This window comes from Larimichthys crocea, chromosome X (assembly GCF_000972845.2).
Source record: "Larimichthys crocea isolate SSNF chromosome X, L_crocea_2.0, whole genome shotgun sequence".
Classification (NCBI taxonomy): domain Eukaryota; kingdom Metazoa; phylum Chordata; class Actinopteri; family Sciaenidae; genus Larimichthys; species Larimichthys crocea.
In genome coordinates this window covers 31,689,523-31,708,988 of record NC_040020.1, presented here as the reverse complement: position 1 = coordinate 31,708,988, position 19,466 = coordinate 31,689,523, and the positions used below count along the sequence as shown (strand labels likewise).

The 19,466-nt window shown below is 37.5% G+C and overlaps 1 protein-coding gene across 8 annotated transcripts in view; it reads left to right on the top strand.

The window, feature by feature from the left end:
• Window positions 1–19,466, top strand: part of LOC104939516 (B-cell receptor CD22) — a 509,789-nt gene that overhangs the window by 392,943 nt on the left and 97,380 nt on the right. The gene's annotated exons all lie outside the window — the stretch shown is intronic.

The following is a 19,466-nucleotide window of genomic DNA, read 5'->3' as shown; positions in this document are numbered from 1 at the left end:
TGAATAAGGAAGACTGGATTCAAAGTATCAAAGTTTAAATTGAATTTATTATTCTTGTACAAGAAGGAACGTTTAACAGTGCAACACACAAAAGGGGTTACAGAGAAAAGGCTCCCTGAAGAGCTCTGTCAGTTGGTTCTTATACAATTTTCTTAAAATGGGCTGTTGGACATCTCCCCACTTACAATTTCCTTTTTTGGTTTTCCGCTTAGTAATGAACATTATGTTTCTTTTCCAAAATGACACTCCCCTTAACCTGTCTCTCTTGTCCTTGAACTATTTTTTAATTATCTCTCCCTGCCAGCCTTAGTAAACACATGCCAGATAAAGGGAGTGGATGAGATATGCAAAAGACAGAAAACACACACACTCTCTATAAGAGTTAAAACATCTGCACCCCAGTATACTCCTAATTTTTTATAACAATCACATTTGAAAATGTTGATATCTCCGGGAAACCTTTACATTTAAAGATGTGTTCAGCACATAGTAGTTCTTTGTGCTGCACCACATTGCCTGGAACCAACAAGATGGGCAGGTACCAAGTTTGCACACATCCTTACCCATACACAACTCCTTATTGACTGATTAAAACAATGTTTTTTAAAGTTCTGTGTCCTCTAGAGTTTTTCTTTATTGTAGGACAATACAGGACCAACCAAAACATGGTCCTGTATCATCAACACTTGATCAAAGATACAGGAGAAGAAAATGCTCTAATTACTTTTATGCAAAGGTGGCCTTTACATCAAACGTTCTCACTATACTGTAGAAATATTACCCCCCCAGTGGACAAAGGTGCAGTCTACATTCCTTGTGCAGTTTCCTGTAATTCACATTGGTCTTATCTGTACCCGCAAATATTCATTCCACCCAGACCACTGATTTCTAGTTTTAAGTAGGTCAGCTTGCCAGGAAATACAGGCTGGCTTACAGCTGTTGTTCTCAGGATATTTCTCATTTCTAAGTTAGACTGGTTGATTTGTCCCTTATGTAAGAAGTAGAGACAAAGTTCTGAAACTTTTGTGTTGCATTTATCATTTCTAAAAGAATTTCTTTGAAAAAGATTGCAGAGTGTATATTATAGTTTTATAGAATCTTATTAAGGATCTTTACTTACATATTAACTCCTCTCTAGGAAGATTTACCAAAACTATAGGATCTATAAAAGTGATAGAGATAAAAGATCAAATGAACTAAAATAGAAAGAAATAGAAATTGACAAAAACAAATAAAAATAAACTGCATTCTCAGTGCAATAATAAGCTGTACCAAATGTAATAAAGAAAATAAAAGTAAAGTAGAGTAATTGATAGGTTATATCTTCTAGGCCAAGACACAACAAACAACAAGTTGATCTTTAGTCGATGGCTTAATATCAGAGCTAAGGAGATTATGGACAAATTTGCTCAACATAGAAAGATACAAACTCCACATCTGGAAACCCTTTACATTTGTCCGAACCTCCTTCATTGTCACTCTAATCAGCATTTCGGGTCCACTTCTGAACAACACCAATATATCTGTCTTGGGCCCCTGACAACATTTCTATCAGATGTGCAAATGTCTAACTGATGAATGCATACAAACATACTTATACACATGTAGGCCTTGAGGTCCTCAGAAGTATTAGTTGTTTGGCTTTGGTTGGGAACAGTAGGTGCCAGTCTATCTAAACACTGTGGTGGCCAGGGTCGAAGAGACCTATTGCTGCCTTCTTAGACATAATACATAGCTTGCTGTTGACGTTCCAATCTGTAAACAGACAACAGTGTCTTCAGACTAGAATGTGTTGACAATAACACCTGCATGGGTAAAGACATTTTCTTTGGCGAATTCTGGGTGTATAGTATCTGTGGTATTTGGGGGTTTAAAGTCTATACACCAGCATGAGTTTGGCAGAATGTGAGACCGACTCAGGCACTTCTGATGAACTTTGAGAGTGTCTCTAATTCTCCTTGGCCAAGCGTCAATAATTAATACAGCATAAGACATCAGAGGCTCCTGAACACTTTCTTCCCTCCTGACCTCACCATTGACCTTTGACTTGACTAGCAATTTCTCCACAACACATCCTAGCTTAAATAAATCAATAAAAGGGACAAAATAACTGATTTTAGAAAAGAAAGATTAAGTTGAACAGTATTTGATCTCATTTGACATCAAACAATATTGAGAGTTTAGACTACTCGACGATTTTAATCCTTTGGTGGTTTTATTTTGATGGTTGCGACCGGATGTTGTCCTTAAATTCTGCCTGTCATTGTTTTATTTTGAAAAGCGACTGCCGGAAGTCGTTGTGTATAGTAACGGCGGTTGTCGACAGGCGGGCGGAGGAGAAGGATCAACGGGCAAACGTTTCACATGAAGCGGTTGGCTCACCGGGGGAGGTGTCAGCGCTGAATGAAGACCAGAAACTAGTCCTCTTGTACGGCGTGAAAGTTTAAATTTCATACAGAGTGCGGGTGGATAATGCTGGACTGTAAAACCCGATGAAGTTCACCAGAGATATCTGCCGGCTGCTGGGCTTAGGAGGCGGTGAGTGCAACTGCCCCTCAGCCGTTGGCAACTTTTTGGTTTTGCAGTCAGAGAAGTTTAACTCGGTGCCACAAGTCGTTGCCTGGAGCTCAGCTGTGATATGTGTGTTTAATCTCGGGTTTTGATTGCACTGATGAGACCGCGATTAAAAAAAAAAAGATATATTTCACATGACAATGAATAGGTTAACAAAAAGATGAAGCTCAGACTTAAAAAGTAGTCTCTTACATAAAGAGCAAATATCTGCTAAAATGCTGATTTGAATGAATACTAATTTCATTTTGTGACGTCTTTTATGGTTTTTAATTTAATTTAATTTTTATTTTTGCTTTGCTTTATTTATTTTGTAAGGCTACTGGACAAGGTTTTATATTTATAGAATAGAGAAAGCTAGTAAGATTTTTTCACTTTTTTAACACACATATTTTTGTGTTATAGCGAGCTTTGTGTAAAAGTCACTTTCTTGACTACAGCACACATTATTTCACAGTGAAAGGCTCATATTTGTCTAGGTGTTATGAGTGTAGCAGTTGACATCACAAGAGTTGGCTTTAGTTTCAGTACTGAGCTCTGTGTTTTGGACTTTAGCACCATGTATGGAGGAAAGATGAAATGTACAATATAGATCTACCCAAATATGAAACATTGGCACAGCTCTGTTGATAACTTGCCCCCCTTCTTGATGGCGCCGTTTGTGGTATCCTATTCCAGACTTTGGGTCAAGTTATTTATGGACCTGAGTCAAAGTATGTGTCCCCCTTGATTTGTGGTTTCCTTTACATTAACATAAAGAGTGTTCACGTTACTGTTCAAGTCATAATAATGGCTGATACTGAAACTCAAAAGGTCACGACATATCTGCCTCAAAGGGCAGACAAACATGAGTGCCCGTGTCAATGGAAGTTGGTAGTTACAGGTAATTAAATGAATGTGACTTCAACCCATAAAAAGTTGTTAACACTGGATTTATTTTCCACCTCTGTCTTCCGTCCCATATGACATGAACCTGGCAATGGCACTAGTCAAACTATAACCTGACATTAACCTACACCAAGCCCCTATTCCATCCATGGAGGGCAACTACCGGAAAGAATTTTGATTTGATACAAGACCTGTTATCACTGAAGACGAGGGTGGAGATATCTACTTACTTTAGTTGGGCTCTTTTCATAAGTCGAGCCCTCCAGGCATGACTTTTGTCAGTTAAGTCAGAGGTTAAACTTTGAAATAGCAAACCAAAACTAGGAAACACAAACAAAATCTCTTTTGGATGTAACACCTGTCATATATTTTGCTACATAGTTTTGGACTGTTATTGTGGTATGTACAAAAAAAAAATTGAGAATTTGATCATAGCTAACATTTGTTAGTGCCTTTTATGTTAGACTCTATCTGCAGCACATGCCATAACCAAACCAAAAATATTTGACTGGCAAATGAGCTGTGCGCTAAGTCTACAAGAGTGTACAGAAACTGGTTTGACCAGCTTAAAGCCTCTCCTAGATAATCAGCCCTGATTTAAAAAAAACCCTCAAAGTTAATGTTACCTAATTTATACTTAAAATACAGTATATCCAATACAATTGTAAAAGTAAGTATCGAGTGCTACAAAAACAACAACTTTAAAGATGAACATTACAGTGAATGTCAGGAAAGACATATCAGATCTGATCTTTGGTTAAAACCCCAGTTTGGCAGAGAGTGCAGTTGCCTACCCAGGCGGTTTGGCTCCTGGCATCCCAGTTTCGTTAGTAGCAGTTTGCTAACAGACAGGTATAAAGGTATAAAATAGGAATCACTCCCACCTGGCAGCATCATAAATAAGAGGTTTTATTGGGTGCAAAATTAGTGTACAAGTGCAGGATGCAGGATCAAAATGTTTTTATTGTTTATCATAAAAATGACAAATTCTAAAATTCTATAAAGATACCGGGAAATACCTAAAAAATGACTTTTTTGTCATTGTTGGGAGATGAACTGATGTATAGGTGACATATAGCACTAGGCATGTGTGATAAAAACATTTAAACACCATTAATAGATCACAACATACTAATCATTTTATTCTATCTTGCCATGCCAGTCTGATTTTTCAATTTCTATTCAGATTCACTTGAAACCCAATCTTGCAGGACACATTTGATGACAGAAATTAAAATAAATCATGCTGAAACCTTTTAAATGTTTAGTAGCTTTGGTGAGCAGGTATTGTACATGAGGTTTCTTGTCCATCACAGTCAATTACACATGACTGCTGGAGAACTAAACGCAATCTTCTCTTCCTGTTATTTATTTATTCTAGACATAAATTAGGTTTATTTCAAATCACTGTAAGTTTCCTGTATTCATCATACCTCCTGTCTTTGAACGGTTCACTGTGTTACATCATGTTCTTTGTGTTGTTGAAACCTTGAGGAAGAAATCAATCTACAAATATTCAACAACAATCCAACAGTTGTTTTTGTTCTTGCTAGATTGCTGATTGCCAAGCACGGAAATGAATTCTTGACTCTAGACAAAATAGTCATGACTAAAGGTCTCCTTACTAGTATCTTTCAACCCCAGCCTTCATCTTTGTCCACAAGCTTCTGAGTTCCACTCAAGAGTTTTAAAAACTCAGAGAGGCTCAACATTAAACATTAAAATTATGAAAGATGTGTTGCTCTACTTTATTCATTGTTGCACTGACTCTTGATCCCTGAGTAAGAGACTAAATAATTTTGACTCAAGGGCTGCTTGTTGTTTTTCCAGAACTTTCAACTGCACCTCACAGGCTTCATCAGTGAACAGAATTTATGTTCTTCCTTTAAAAAGAAATGTCACAACGCCAGTGTCTGTGTGTTAACACACTGCTGAACTTTAACATTCACTGCCACGTGATGAAAGCCCTGAGATAAAGCAACACATATTTCATACCTCTAAGCCTTACTTAAAACACACAAATAAATATAAAACTAGACTCTTTATAAAAGTTTCCAGAGTGAAAGATTTTATGTTGTTTCAGCAGAGAGTATCTGCTGATGAGTCAGAGGGATGGCAGTTTATTTAGGGCCTACATACTTTTGTGTGTGTCTTTCATTGAGCATTTGTTTATGTTCCTGTGTCTTTGGGTGTGCCTGTGTGTATTCTGTTTGGTGAATAGCTGGCTGAAGAGGGGCAGATCATATAGTGCTCACCACAGACACTCATTATCTTCGAATTTTCTTTTCCTGTAAATGATTCAGCTAATGAAAGAGAGACGGAAAGGAAACCACGACTCTTTGAATGTTCCTGATATTGTTATAGTTTGTTTAAATGAAAATCAAATTACCTTTTGAATTGTGTGTGCTATGGGCATAAACATTTAGAGCACGGTAGAGCTCATTCTGTATTTTGTTATTGTTTTTAATATTTCATGTTTTGCTCTGCTCTTTTTTTCATTTTCTTTGACCACATTCACACAATTTCTCAGGCTGATCTGTTGGCCACTGAGCAGCTACACTGACACAGTTGGGGTTAACAGCAACTCATTGCAACTCAGATGTTTTTCAAGTCTTGTATAGTCAATAATTAATGACCATATAAAGTACTTTTTTATATATAAATGTAAATATATAAATTACTTGATTATACGTAATTAATTAAGTAGCCCATATTCACTCTCATATGTAATTAGAAGAGTTGCTGTGGGTTAACAGTGTGGGACATTATTGAGAAAAAAATCCTGTACGGTAATAATATAACGATATAACATTTTGATTGGAAGGGTCTTCTGGACCAAAAGATAAGATAAGTTAAATATTTATAACAACCCCACATCTGGAAAACCCTTTACATTCCTCTGGACCTCCTTCATAGCTCATCTAATCGCCTCAAAGGAGTCCCTCCTGGAACCAATCATTTACACATCCTGGGGCCTCAGGAACAACATTAATATATCTACCTGTTGTTGTTAATGATATATCATTTAAGGTTAATGACAGAGGAGCTATTTCACATAGAAAAAACTATAAAACTGAGTGTGGATAGTATTTAGCCCATTCTCAATGAACAACACGGACATAAGATGTGTAAGGGTCTGAGTGTGTTCTGAACTTCCTGGGAGAAACCTTGCACGATATTATCCGAGACAAACCCTTTATTTCTAATTTCCCTTTACCTTATTATATTTTAAATCACATTTTAGTAAGAAACCTCCATTCACCATTGCTGCTATTTCTATTTGAAGCAAAGTCAACATTTTCTTTCATTGTTTCTCACATTAAATCCCTTCCAGGAGTTTAGGGGTGTAATGCCTTTCACTGCCACAGCCACAAAGAGGTTTTTGTTGTTTTTTTTGGTTTTTCCTTTTACACCTGCAGCAGCCTCACCTCTACAAAGATAAAACATCACAGCCTCAATGTGAGCAAGTTGACCATCCCCTGATTCCTCCTCCCTTTCACTCTTCCCTCTCCCTTGCCTCAACTCTTTTGGGATTTACAGACAAAATGAAAGCATTGATTAACACTGGCATTAAATTCAGCCCCTGCCCCCTCCGGTCACTGCCACGTCATCTGCCTCCACCACAACCAAGCACATTCAGTAACACCAACCTTGCTGATAACAAAGACAAGAAAAAGAAAACAGAACCGCTCTCTCCCTTCCCGGGTTTATGAGATAAGGCCAGCAAGGTCACCAAGAGCTTGCCTCATCAGTCTCCCCCTGCCTTCCCTCTTAGGGAACAAACTGAGGTGCATCTTGAATCACAAACATTCAAATCAAGACCAAGCAAATCTATCTGGCATCAGGAGAGAAGAAGCATCTGACAGACAAGGTCCTTGCTCTACTGGTACTACCCTCAATATGCCTCTTCTTTTTCCCATTGGGCATACTGCCCCCACCAACACCCAGAAACATTGGACTTCATCTTGTTGTTCTTGTTTTGAGTAGTGGAAGAGTAACCAAGACTCTCAACTTAATTTCCTTTCCTTTAAATCAAAAATTTGTCTCAATGGGCTTAACAATCTGTAGAGCAAACAACATTCGCTACTATTAGACCCTCGGCTAGGATGAGGAACAATTCTGATTAGTGGACAAAGTAGAGCTGTCACGATACCAAAATGAGTAACCACGATACTATACCAGACAAAGTATCACGGTTCCGGGTATTACTGCAGCCTTTTTATTATTATTATTATTTTTGTGAACTGCAATGTATTTGTACAAGTTATAAATACTTATTAATTACTAATGTTGTTTGGTGCATGATAAACATAACACTGGTGAAGTAAAAATTAGACTGAAACAAGTTTGAAACAACGAGTTTGGTTTTTTGAGCAAAATTAGTGGTGTCAGTCATAGACATAGACTTAAAGCACTTTGTAGAAGGCGCTTTACGAAGTTCAATCCATTTCCTTTTATTAGTTTACGGGGCAGATCTTCCACATGCTATATGGCGGACACGTTAACGTAACGCAGCAACGGACCAACCTGCTCAATGAGGCGTCTACCTACAGTATATATGTCTATGTCTGTGTATATATGTCTATGTATATATGTCTATGGTGTCTCGGGCCCGGTGCTTCTGCCACGCTGAGTGTGTTGTCTCGTGTTTGTGATTCTAAGCCGTAGGCGCGTCTGGGTGGAACAGAACTTTAGCTTGTTGTTTGTTTTGAAGCGAGTTTCTATCGAAGCGGAGCGGTCTTCATGGAGTTCGTACTTGCCGGCAGAAACAACGAACAGCCAATCAGCTAACAGACAGGAGGACCCAGCGTGCGGAAACAGCCTATAATATCCCCGGACATCACCAGTAACTGGCAAACAGCCAATCATTCAGCAGCTCTGTTGTTCGGTTGCAGTACTTGCCACGTTGGTTTGTTTACGAGGGAGTAGCATACAGTGAGAAGCCGGGAGGAGAGCAGAGGCGGCCACTATGTAGCGGAGACTGGCACTGGTAGTATAGTAATCCACGATAGTACCGTTGTGTAGAATTTCTAGTATAGTAGGAACCGCTATGATTTGGCACCGTGGGGTACCGTGTATACCGCTGGTATTGTGCAGCTCTAGGACAAAGTAGAAGAGGCCTAAGAAAGAACAACAGAACAGGGATCCTAGTCCAATCTGTTGGCCTTCCTTAACAGCTTGTTGAAACTATTGGCCTCCAAGCCTTCATGCACTAAAAAAATACATATAACACTTTTTGTTTCTCCAAAGTCTTCACTACATATATTATGTGGGTCTAGACAGACATGCATGTAAACTGAAATTTGGCTAATGACTTTTACAAACAGCCATCTGTCATCGGTATTGACTTTGACTGATGAGTTAAACATTCATGTTCACCTCCAGAACAGCAGCACAATATAACTTTATTGTATTCTGAATTACTATGGACTGACCCAGGCCCACACACAATAAGTGGCACACTCTGAATTTAATCTTCTCCAAGAGTCTTAACATGTCTAAGGTTGTGGTGACTGATATTTCTGATCTTCTTTGAGATCACTATTTCAGGAAAACACCAGTGAATTATGCATTCCACACGAACCCTTGTTTTAGTCTCCATCAATGATGTTCAATCTCTGCCCATGATGTTTTTGATAATTCTAGTAGTTCAAAAAAAGGGAATTGATTGAGTAACCCCAGCTAAGTTAAAGGTATTCAGTAGAAAGAAAAAGACACCGTGGAGTAATGCCACAGTAGAGATTTATAAAAGTGTTCAAATGCAGAACTCGGCGAAAAACAAGCCTTCTGAACTGAACTGACAAATGGCAGGCTTTCTTCTTCGACATCTTTGCCAAAAACAACAATTATGCATGTACGTCAGTGCCACTAGTGAAAGGCTATTCTGCCTATAGGCTTTTCAAAAATGAAATGTTTTTATCTGCATGGCATCAGATCTTCTGCAAATAATCAACATGTTTCCACTCAGGTTATTTCTCAACGAAACATGCAGTTATGAAGTGTTTCTTTCAACCAACTCAACTCTTTTAAATCAGGGTTTATAATTTCATGTTTTCTACTTCCCTTTTTTAAAGATAAACCTACTATTTATCAATAGTCTTACAATGCACTGAATTTTTTTTAATTCTATTTGATTTGTCTTCTTGTAGTTTTAATTATGTTTTATCTTCTATTTTGTTTTACTCTGTACTCTGTCTTTTTATGTTTTATTACTATAAACTACTCTTTCTTTTATATATTTTGATCTTAATGCCATTTCGTCTTATGTGGAGACTTTGAATAGCCTTGTTGATGAAAGGCGCTTTTCAAATAAGCTTCAAAGTTAAACTCAGAGTGGGGAGTGTTGCAGGATATATGGGACCAGCCTTTATTTGTTTACACTGGTCACTATTATTTGAATAGTAATTTCTGTTTATCCATGACATACTATCCTCAAGTTTAACTGTACGGTATTTTTTAAGTAATTTGCATTGACTATTGATTGTCCTAATTATGAGGATTCAAGACGATAACATTATATCAAAGTTTGTCACCTTTCACTCTGTTAGAATGTTGTTCTTACATGTGATAGCATGTAGTTTTAGTTGTACCATGTGACCTATGACCTATACAATATGTGTTAATTGCTTAAGGCGCCACCATGTCTATGACTATGTGTAGCTAGTGACCATCATATTGAGTTATATTCCTTTAGGGAGAAAGGCCTGAATAGCCCCTGATGTTACAGATGTTATAGTAGATTTAGTAGTTTAGATCTGAGCTTGTATTAAACTTCAGATCTTGGACTCATATATTTATTAAATCATCAGCTCCAGAAAACCATCATTACACACACTCCCATGTTGACTTTGAATAATCTTTAAAAAGAGCTCTCTAGTCCTATTCCTTAAATGGGTGTGTTTTTGAAGGAGTGTAGGAAACTTTCAAGGCCACCATGTCCGGCAGCCTTAAAAAACAGATTTCACCACATATGGCTTTCATATCAAACAGTAACACATGGTTTGTTACACAGAGCCCGTTCCTAACCCCTCCCTGTAACATTTCCAAAGTTGCAATAAAACAGCAAACATCAAGCCTTTTTACCGGTATGTCTGATACAGTCTATTGCCTTTCTATGAAATCTAGAGTATGGGGTGGCACTGTTCAAGTCTATTGCAGATAATGCATGAACTTGATGCAAATAACTTCTTTGTGTATCCACTGCGCATGGAAACGTGACAAGCACTGTTTTTTGTTGTTGTCTTTCGTAGTCAATGTGAATGTTTCTATGGTTTTTAATCTGCTGACTAAATATTATGAACTAAAGCAGAATGAAACCAGTATGTGTGTTCATCCGAGGAGTGTCTTTCAGCCAGTAGTAAGAAAGGTCATCATCTGACAACAGCAATCGTTGTTCAGTCTAAACTAAAAAGGTTTCTGAGTTTCCCCCTGGTATATTCTGTGAATGACTGTGGGCTGGTCTGTATCCAAATCAAAACAATGTGATGGTGATTGTGATCAGAAGTATGTGATGAATATTTTTAGCTGTGATACATAGAATGTTTGAGTGCCTGGGTGTATAAATGTGTGTGACTGTTGGGACGCAATATAAGTTAGATTTGTAGAAAAACGAACAGTTTTGTTATTTAGTTGAATAAGCATGCATGCTTATTTCTGGTGGGTGATGTCACAGACTGAACAGACTCATATTAAATATTTAAAGCAACATTGTGTAGAAATAGGTATTTTTGTGAATTAGTGCCCCCAGTTTCAGAGTACAATACCACTGTTGTAAATATGGACATCTGTACATGCGTAGTTATGAATATACTACTTTTGATTTGCTTTGCTAACACAGCCATTAACATTAAGCAGGTCCAACGACATGAAACATCGCAGCCAGTACTTTAGCCTTTTATTTCACAAAGTTCTCGCCAACAACTAACTAATTTACTCTTCTTAGCTTCTTTCATTTATGCCCCCTTTGGTTTTTTTCGCCTCTGTTATGTCCACTGAGGCAGCTGTGCCCGGTTACATTGCACGTTTTTCCAGCTCCGGTTCTGACACAACAACTGCTCTGCTCCCTGTAAGCATTAGCCTGCTTCTGTGGCCTACAATGCTCCTCTTCCTAATGATCCAAAACACCTAGGGTACAATCAGTAACACCCCCTTGGTACTCTGAGCTCACAGTCTGAGCAACATGGCTAACAAACTGAATTTCTAGCAAGCCACATATGGGGGTTACACAGGGTCTTTCTCTTGAGGTTAATGTGGGGGTCGTGTTAAATCCTAGATTGTTATGGGGACACTGACTTCTTCAGCTTGAGATACAAAGTATGTATGCTTGTTTTTATGTAGGCAGGCACCATTTTGTTCATTATTATGGTTACCAAGATCAGAGTCTAGTGCTGACTCACTCCTGAAACACAACAGATGTATCACGTAATAAGGTAAATAACGTAGAAGCCACTCCAGAATCAACATAGAGTAGTTGAAGAATTATCCTGGTGGCATATAGATGAGCCAGAGAGGACGGCTTCTGAAGAATTGGGATGGTATCATGTCATGACAGGTGTACTGATAAATCCTCCGTTTTCCTTGGCGGGGTTTCAAAAAACCTTTCAGCATGAGATATCTTGCACTCTCTCCACTGATTGAACTGGCCATTGATGCATACAATTCTCCACAACAGCTAATAACAGCTATAGTTTGTAGCAGTTTATTTTATTGTCTGTAATGATGGTTTTCTGGAGCTGATGATCTCTTCAATGAAGAAAGTCCAAGATCTGATGTTCAATGCACTTTAATACGAGCTTGGATCCATTCTGACATGCAACAGAATGAACAAAGACAAAAACAAATGTTTCTCACAAATATACCAAGTCTATACTATAACATCTGTAAAACATTAGGGCTATATGATGTTTCCTACCTAAACATAGTCCTAGACATAGTGGCTCCTTTAACTATTAACATGTGGTAAAGGTAATAGGTTACATGGTACTGAACTAAAAACACGTACCTTCATCAGTTAAGAAAAACATTCACTGGAGGACATAAGAGGCAAAGCAGAAAGCATTTTCTTCATAATATGAGCCAGTTTCACAAAGATCAGTGTAATATTTGGTAGTGTGTGACAGAGTTACATAGTGCATGAACAGGTGTACATGCGCAAAGTAGGAATGACACCATTCACCTCAATATATGTCACAGTAGCATCAACATTATTCAAAATCTCTTCTTTTATCGTAAAAAGGATGCACAATGTTGCTTTAACTTACGAAGAAATGTAAGCGTAACACAAAGCTGATATGATGGAAAATAACTGAAACAGCTTGCTTGAATCAGAATCAGTTTTATTTGCTGAATATGTGTACACATAAAATTAATTTGACTAAAGTTAAGTTCACAGTCTCTGTGTATTTGCAGGTTTAGACCACTCAGACCACTGATGATCAATATGTACTTTGACTGTCAGTGAAGCTGTGTTTAGTTTGAATCTGCAGTTGTACCAAAAGCAGCTGTGCTCAAGATCACAATACATACAGTAAAATAGCTGGTGGAGTATTCTATAGGCTTTATGTACTTGATTTTATGTTGTGGAGATGAGGAATGTATTTCACGTGCAAACCTATAATTTGGCCTGGGCTAAATAGATAGTTATCCAACACAAGCTTGTTATACTCTCACAAACATCCTCCCTTCTTTACTCTCTGGTTATTTCTCCCTTTCATCTGCCTTTGGTCTTGCCGTGAGTCAGGTGGTGTTGGTGGCTTTGAATGCCAAACAGATTAAGTTTCTACTCATTCCAGAAGTCTCTCAACGGACTGCCTATTCCTGGACCAAGCGTTTTCTCACCCTCATCTTTCATCTGTCAACATGTACAGTAGAAGTGCTTTTTTTTAAATTGTCATTTATCCAGAACATGGAACCTGTTCTTCAGTATCACCGGTTTTATTTTATAAAAGCAATGCAACCTGTTGTACACTTGTTGTACTCAACATTTGGAAGCACTGCAAGGTTATACAAAATTCTACATACTCTTAATATAAGAACAGCTGCGAAACTAGAGTTTTTATTTGTCTCAATCCTTATTAGTGCCCCATGAATCTGTTGACATCAACTGTTTGTAGTAAAACCAACTGACTTTAGGAGAATTTAGCAGGATTTACTGTTATTAGGACCATACGGATGGCCAGCGCTGACATATATTTGAGTTACAAATCTTTAATACCTTTACATATGTCATAAGAATTCTGACCAAGATATGTGTTGAGCTGCATATTTTGGAGTTCAAGAATAAACTCATCAGTGCTTTATGTTGAGAAATGAGAAACTGTAATAGTTTAAACCTCTTTCTGCCGCAGCCAGACATAAAAACTTTATTGTGATTTTTCAAATGTTTGGCGTTTCTACTCCAGTTTGTTTATGGACAAACTGAAAATGTGTGGATGGACTGTTTCTCGAATACCAGAAACATCTCAGGAATTTCTGTACTGGGATATATTCTTGTTTTCTAGTGGCCTTTTTAAATAGACGGTGGCATGTGAATAGTGCAAGGAAAACAGATGGGTCTTCCAGCAGTCACTTGAGATTAAAAAAACTACTGGCTGATTTGTTTCTTTGTGCTGCTGCCTTGAATGCAGGGTAACTGATCTGCTTCGGCAAAGTGAGTGCTCATTAGCTGAGTGAAAATGTACAAACATCCAAGTTCTGATAACATAGTCGGGTTTCTACCAAAGGCTGGTTGGTGAATGCGTCAAGTCACATCTTAAATATAGGATTCATCTCAGTGGATGAAATTTAAACATGAGCGAGAGATAGAAATCTGTCTCTGTGGTATATTTCTAGAATAGTTTGTGGTACCTGAGAACACTTTCTGTCCAGGGGCCCTTAGATATTTATGGCATGGTGACCTCTTAGTGTGGTATGTGGGAACATATATGTGCCTGCCAGGAGCAGTATTAACGTGGCAAAAACTTCTATCAATTAATATAATCAACACTCTTAAACAAAATCACGTACATGTAGGCTATTCAATGGGATCTCCTTTTGATAACTAAGGTAAAAAAATTTCTTCCCTGAAACTTTTTGGACCCCCAAACCGGCCTGCCTCCCTCTTAAAAAACCCTCTGATTAAAAAGGTCACTGGTCTCCAAGATCATGACTCAAATACCTCCTGACTAATCAGACTGTTTCACAGAAGCTGACGAGTTACTTGTTAACATTTAAAAATTGCATTTAGAAGTCACTTGAATATTTTTTTTGATAATTATCATTTCAGGGGGTAGGTATGGTCAAGGAGGTCCAGTTGGTCTCTAGGTTGTTGATTTGATTCCTGACTTTTTCTGTCCGCATGCTAAAGTGTCTTTGGGCAAGACACTGAACTTTAAGTTGCTCCGAATGGACCCGCACCTTGCAAGTGTCTAAAGTATGTGTGAATAGTTGATTGAGAGTCCATTTGTAAAGCACTTTGTACGTTAAGGTGGAAAAGTCTGTTTACCATCAAAGAAGCAGTGAAAACATCAAATTTCAGATCTTTCAATTGAGTCCTTATTTGTGATCCTCAAATCTCAAAGGAATATTCTAAAAATCTTGCTGCATGCAAAATAAATAAAATGTGCCCAAAAAAACAGAACAAAGAAAAAGAAACAAAAATGGTGGCATGCATTAGGTGTAAGAACTATTTAATAACCAGCAAGATATCTGTGTTTGTGCTAATTGTGTTACTAAAGGAGACTCAGGTAAGTCTGTCATGTACTGACTGTTTTGGCTTTGTCACAGTGCTGTGCAGAATATTCTGGGTTTACCATTGTGTGTCATTATAGTACATGCACCTGTTCTTTTACTGCCTTTTATTTAGGACAGACTTGTACAAACAGATGACATCTCTGGGTAATATTTGTATAACACCCCACATTTGACTAAGTAGTAATTGAATTGAATATTTGCAGTCTATATTTTGTTATTGAATCATGTGCGACCTGCTCTCTTAGCTGAACTGCTGCTCATAAAACTGATTTTTTTTTTTCTTGCTCGTTTCCCTATTCCCTTTGTTTTCATCATCCAATCACAAGCTGCCACAAGATCACCTGTGTGGATTTGCATGGGAAATGTGCCAGTCAGGCATTGGGGCATTGGAAACAGCAGACACACACACACACAAGACCTACAGATTATATTTAGATGCATCTAAACCTACTACCAGAGAAACTGAGAACAGTAGAGGGGTTTCTTTCTTTCTATGTTATATGTCTTACAGCAAAACACAAATGTAATAATAAAAATATATATATATGTGTGTGTTGTGTGTGTGTGTCTAGATGGGCACGTGGGGAGGCGATGGAGATTCAGCATGGAGCTTCTGATCCAATAGACAGAAGAAAAGACCAAGCTCATCACAGGTAGGCTCAAGGATTATATACTAAAAACTTGGACCAGTTTATAGTCGTTACAGAAATATATTGGACCTTTGTGTGTAGAACGAACAAAAAACAACAAATGATTGGATTAGTGGAGTGGGTATTTACCACATATGCTAAATGTACTTGTGGGCACTGTATAAACATAGGTCACATTTTCTCATCTACAGACACATACTTTTACATTTCTGATGTCTTGTGAAGTGAATTCTGAACTTCCAAGAGATGCAGTATCTTAGTGGCACTAGATGCTGGCTCAACATCTCTGGCTTCACAACGATTCATCATCCAAAGTAAAATGATTTTAATCTCTTAGTGTTCTCCCTTGGTCAATTCAGAAGTGACTTGTGAGAAATGTGCATCTGTAATTACCTTAAAACTGAATGGTGTGTGTACTTTATCTTGAGCAGGCAATTGCAACAGTGGGAGAGTTTGGATGATGAGGAGAGACGAGAAGAAGAGCTGAGAGGGGAGGCGAAGAGGAAAGTGAGTAAAGGAATTAGTTGACTGACGCATAAGCTGCAACTACCAAAAAATAATACAATGTTTTTGTATGAAATGTATATTATTTTATTATTATTATATTTATTATTATTATTATATTATTATTTATATGTTGTTGTTGTTGTTGTTATTATATTGTTATTTTTTTTATTATTATTATTATTACTACTACTATTAATAATAATAATGATAATAATAATAATAATAGTAATAGTAATAAATCATCTGTGCATGTGATGGAGGAATCCACAGTACAAGTAGAGGGCGTGATTATGTTTAAGATTATGTTAAAATATATTTTTCCCAGCTTTATTTTCAACTATACAGTTCCCTGTTAAGGATCACCTTAACAGGTAACCTGTAAAACCTTCAGTTTTGTAAATTCACAGTTTATTCCTGTTAATTCCCATGTAAAGTTTCCAACTCTTCCAAGTTTGCAACTCTGTTAATAAAACATCAGACTAAATATTTACAATGTTCATTTCTAGCTGAAGTATGCAGTATGTTGTCGAGGAACAGAGATGTCTGATATCTAGCATTCCACTGTTCTCTCACTTTTTATGACACACCATATCTGCTTCTACACGTATCCATACATGTCTCTGTGCCACCCCACAGCCACCATGTCCATGTTTTCCTTTCAGAGGCAGAAAGAACGAAAGAAACTGGAGAGAGAGGAGAGGATAGAGGATGCTTCAGAGCAGGTGACTGCATCAGGCCTAAATGTAATCTGTGGTTATATTTAATGTACAAGGCCTCACAGAGTTTGCTCATGCACAAATAGACGATGATGTGCATGTGTCTGAATATCTTCTTATGTATATTATGAATTGTTGTACAGATTTCAAGAAATGTTCTAAAATTTCAGCAAAATAAAATGTACGACCTATATAAATAATAGTACACTATTACTCACTAATCTGCATCTTTATATTTGCTTTGCTTAATGTTTTGTTTTTTTAGAACACAGTAATTCTTATATTATACAATACCTCCCTAAACCTCAGTAAGAATATGTGACTTCTTTGTTTGGGGTCATTTTTAAATAATGCTTTTAACTTTTGCCAGGAAGAGGAAGTGGCTGGAGCGGTTTCAGAGAGTGACAGTGAGGAGGAACTGAAAGAGGAGGAGGAATGGACCGCCGTTCGTCCCAGAAACAAATGCAACCCTGAATCAGTCCCTGCCCTTGTGACAGAAAACAAGAGCAACCACCAGCTGCCATACAGGACCTCTGATGAGGTTGGTTGTAGCCAGATCAGCATACTTAGTATATCATTGATTTCCTTCAAAATAATATAAATATCCAGCAACAGTGACAGTCCTGCAAAGTTTTCTTGAACGACTTGTGACATCAAATTCTTCTCACTCTTCTCTCTGTGAAGTTGGACATACACTCGTAATAAAATGTTATGAAATGATTATTATAAAATTATTATTAATTATAATTTCAGTATTTTCAACCTGATTTCCAGACAGTTTAATTTTCAAAAGCGTTTCAGTACTGAGCGAGAGCTCTGCAGCTGGCAGCCGTAAAACTGGCTGCAATGTAATCCTCATGGGAAGTTGCTCCAAGCATTACAACTGCTTTTTTTAAACAAAAATTCTCTCAAAGTATCATGTTGTCAGACACTCATAATAACAATCTGAGCCTGTCGGTGGCAAAACAGGCACTTTTTAGTAGATGTACGTACATGGACAGTGCACGATTGCCCGGAAAGATGTTCAGGCAGTTTCAGGGTTGCCAGCTGCAGCCCTCATGCTCAATACTGGACCGATTTTTAAAAATTGTTGTCGCCCTTAGTCACATTAGACACAAAATATATCGGGAAAAGGGTCCGGGTTGAAATATACTAAAGTTGTTCTAATAAACAAATAGATCACAATAGACTGGCATTTGCTCACATTGCCATATTCAACAACAACAAGCCGTGCATAATTAATGTTGGGGGGTATACTCAGACTAAAAATCATTTCATGTGTTTTTACGTTAATAAAGGCTAGGTAAATGTCATTAGATCTTACTAACTAGTATTTGATAAAAATAAAGAACAGTAAAGACCCTCATGGACCTTCATGGTCCAAGGGTAGAGCAAATAATGTCACCTGTTATGGAAATTGTTGTGTTAAATGTTCATGTGTTAGTATTTGATATAATGCATTGAAATATAATCTAAGCATGAGTGTTGGGAAACACAAGTTATAAACATTTAAGGATATAAGTCTGGAAGAATACTGTGTGTCTCCTGTGTCTTTGTAGCCACATGAATACCGTCATGTAATGTAAAGGGTGGAGAGCAATGTATGTGGAAATATCAGACAAATACATCTAAGACGTTTTAAACAAAGACCACAACTGTGTTTATTGTATCATAGGCTATAGCACATAGAAAACAGAGCTTGTTGTTCCATTAGATAAATGTAAAAGTTGTAGGAGGAGGAGGAACTTGTGTTTTGCTTGTGTGAAAGAAGAGTGCATGTTTATTTTGTCTCGCCTGTATGCATGTGTGATTGGGGTCAATAAAAAATTCATTCATAAAAACCATCATCTCACCTCCACTAGACAGCATCAGGTTTGCTGATTGCCACATCAGACTCCAGTATAATTTTCTGGTCCGGAATAGAAAAGTTAACATAATTTTTGTATGTGTTTTGTTCATTTTCACACTGCAGTGTTATAAGTAGGGGATTTTAAACAAAAATCAAATGGTCAAAAGTTATGTTTAAAAAATCCAGTTCTGGTACTTCTAACTTCAAATAAACATTAATAGACTTGTCTGTAACTCTTTGCTGTAATTTAACATTTCTTGTGTTCATACCAGTTAAGAACACGAATGAAGCTGAATGAAGCACATCTCACTTTTCTTGGACCAAGGAAAGAGGACCAAGACCTCTATTTTAAGGTATCTCAGTGCCGTTATTTTGTGGCAGCTTCGTATAATTGGCTCTCCTGCTAAAACTAATCAAACTAGAAAAGTTAACACTGCTGAGTTTAATAGATTGCTCCAATCATGCTCGGTATGAACACACCCTTATCTCGCAGCCGCAGTTGTAGGAAGGGTTGATTAAGATGGACCCATGTTGATTTACTAAAAATTGAAATCA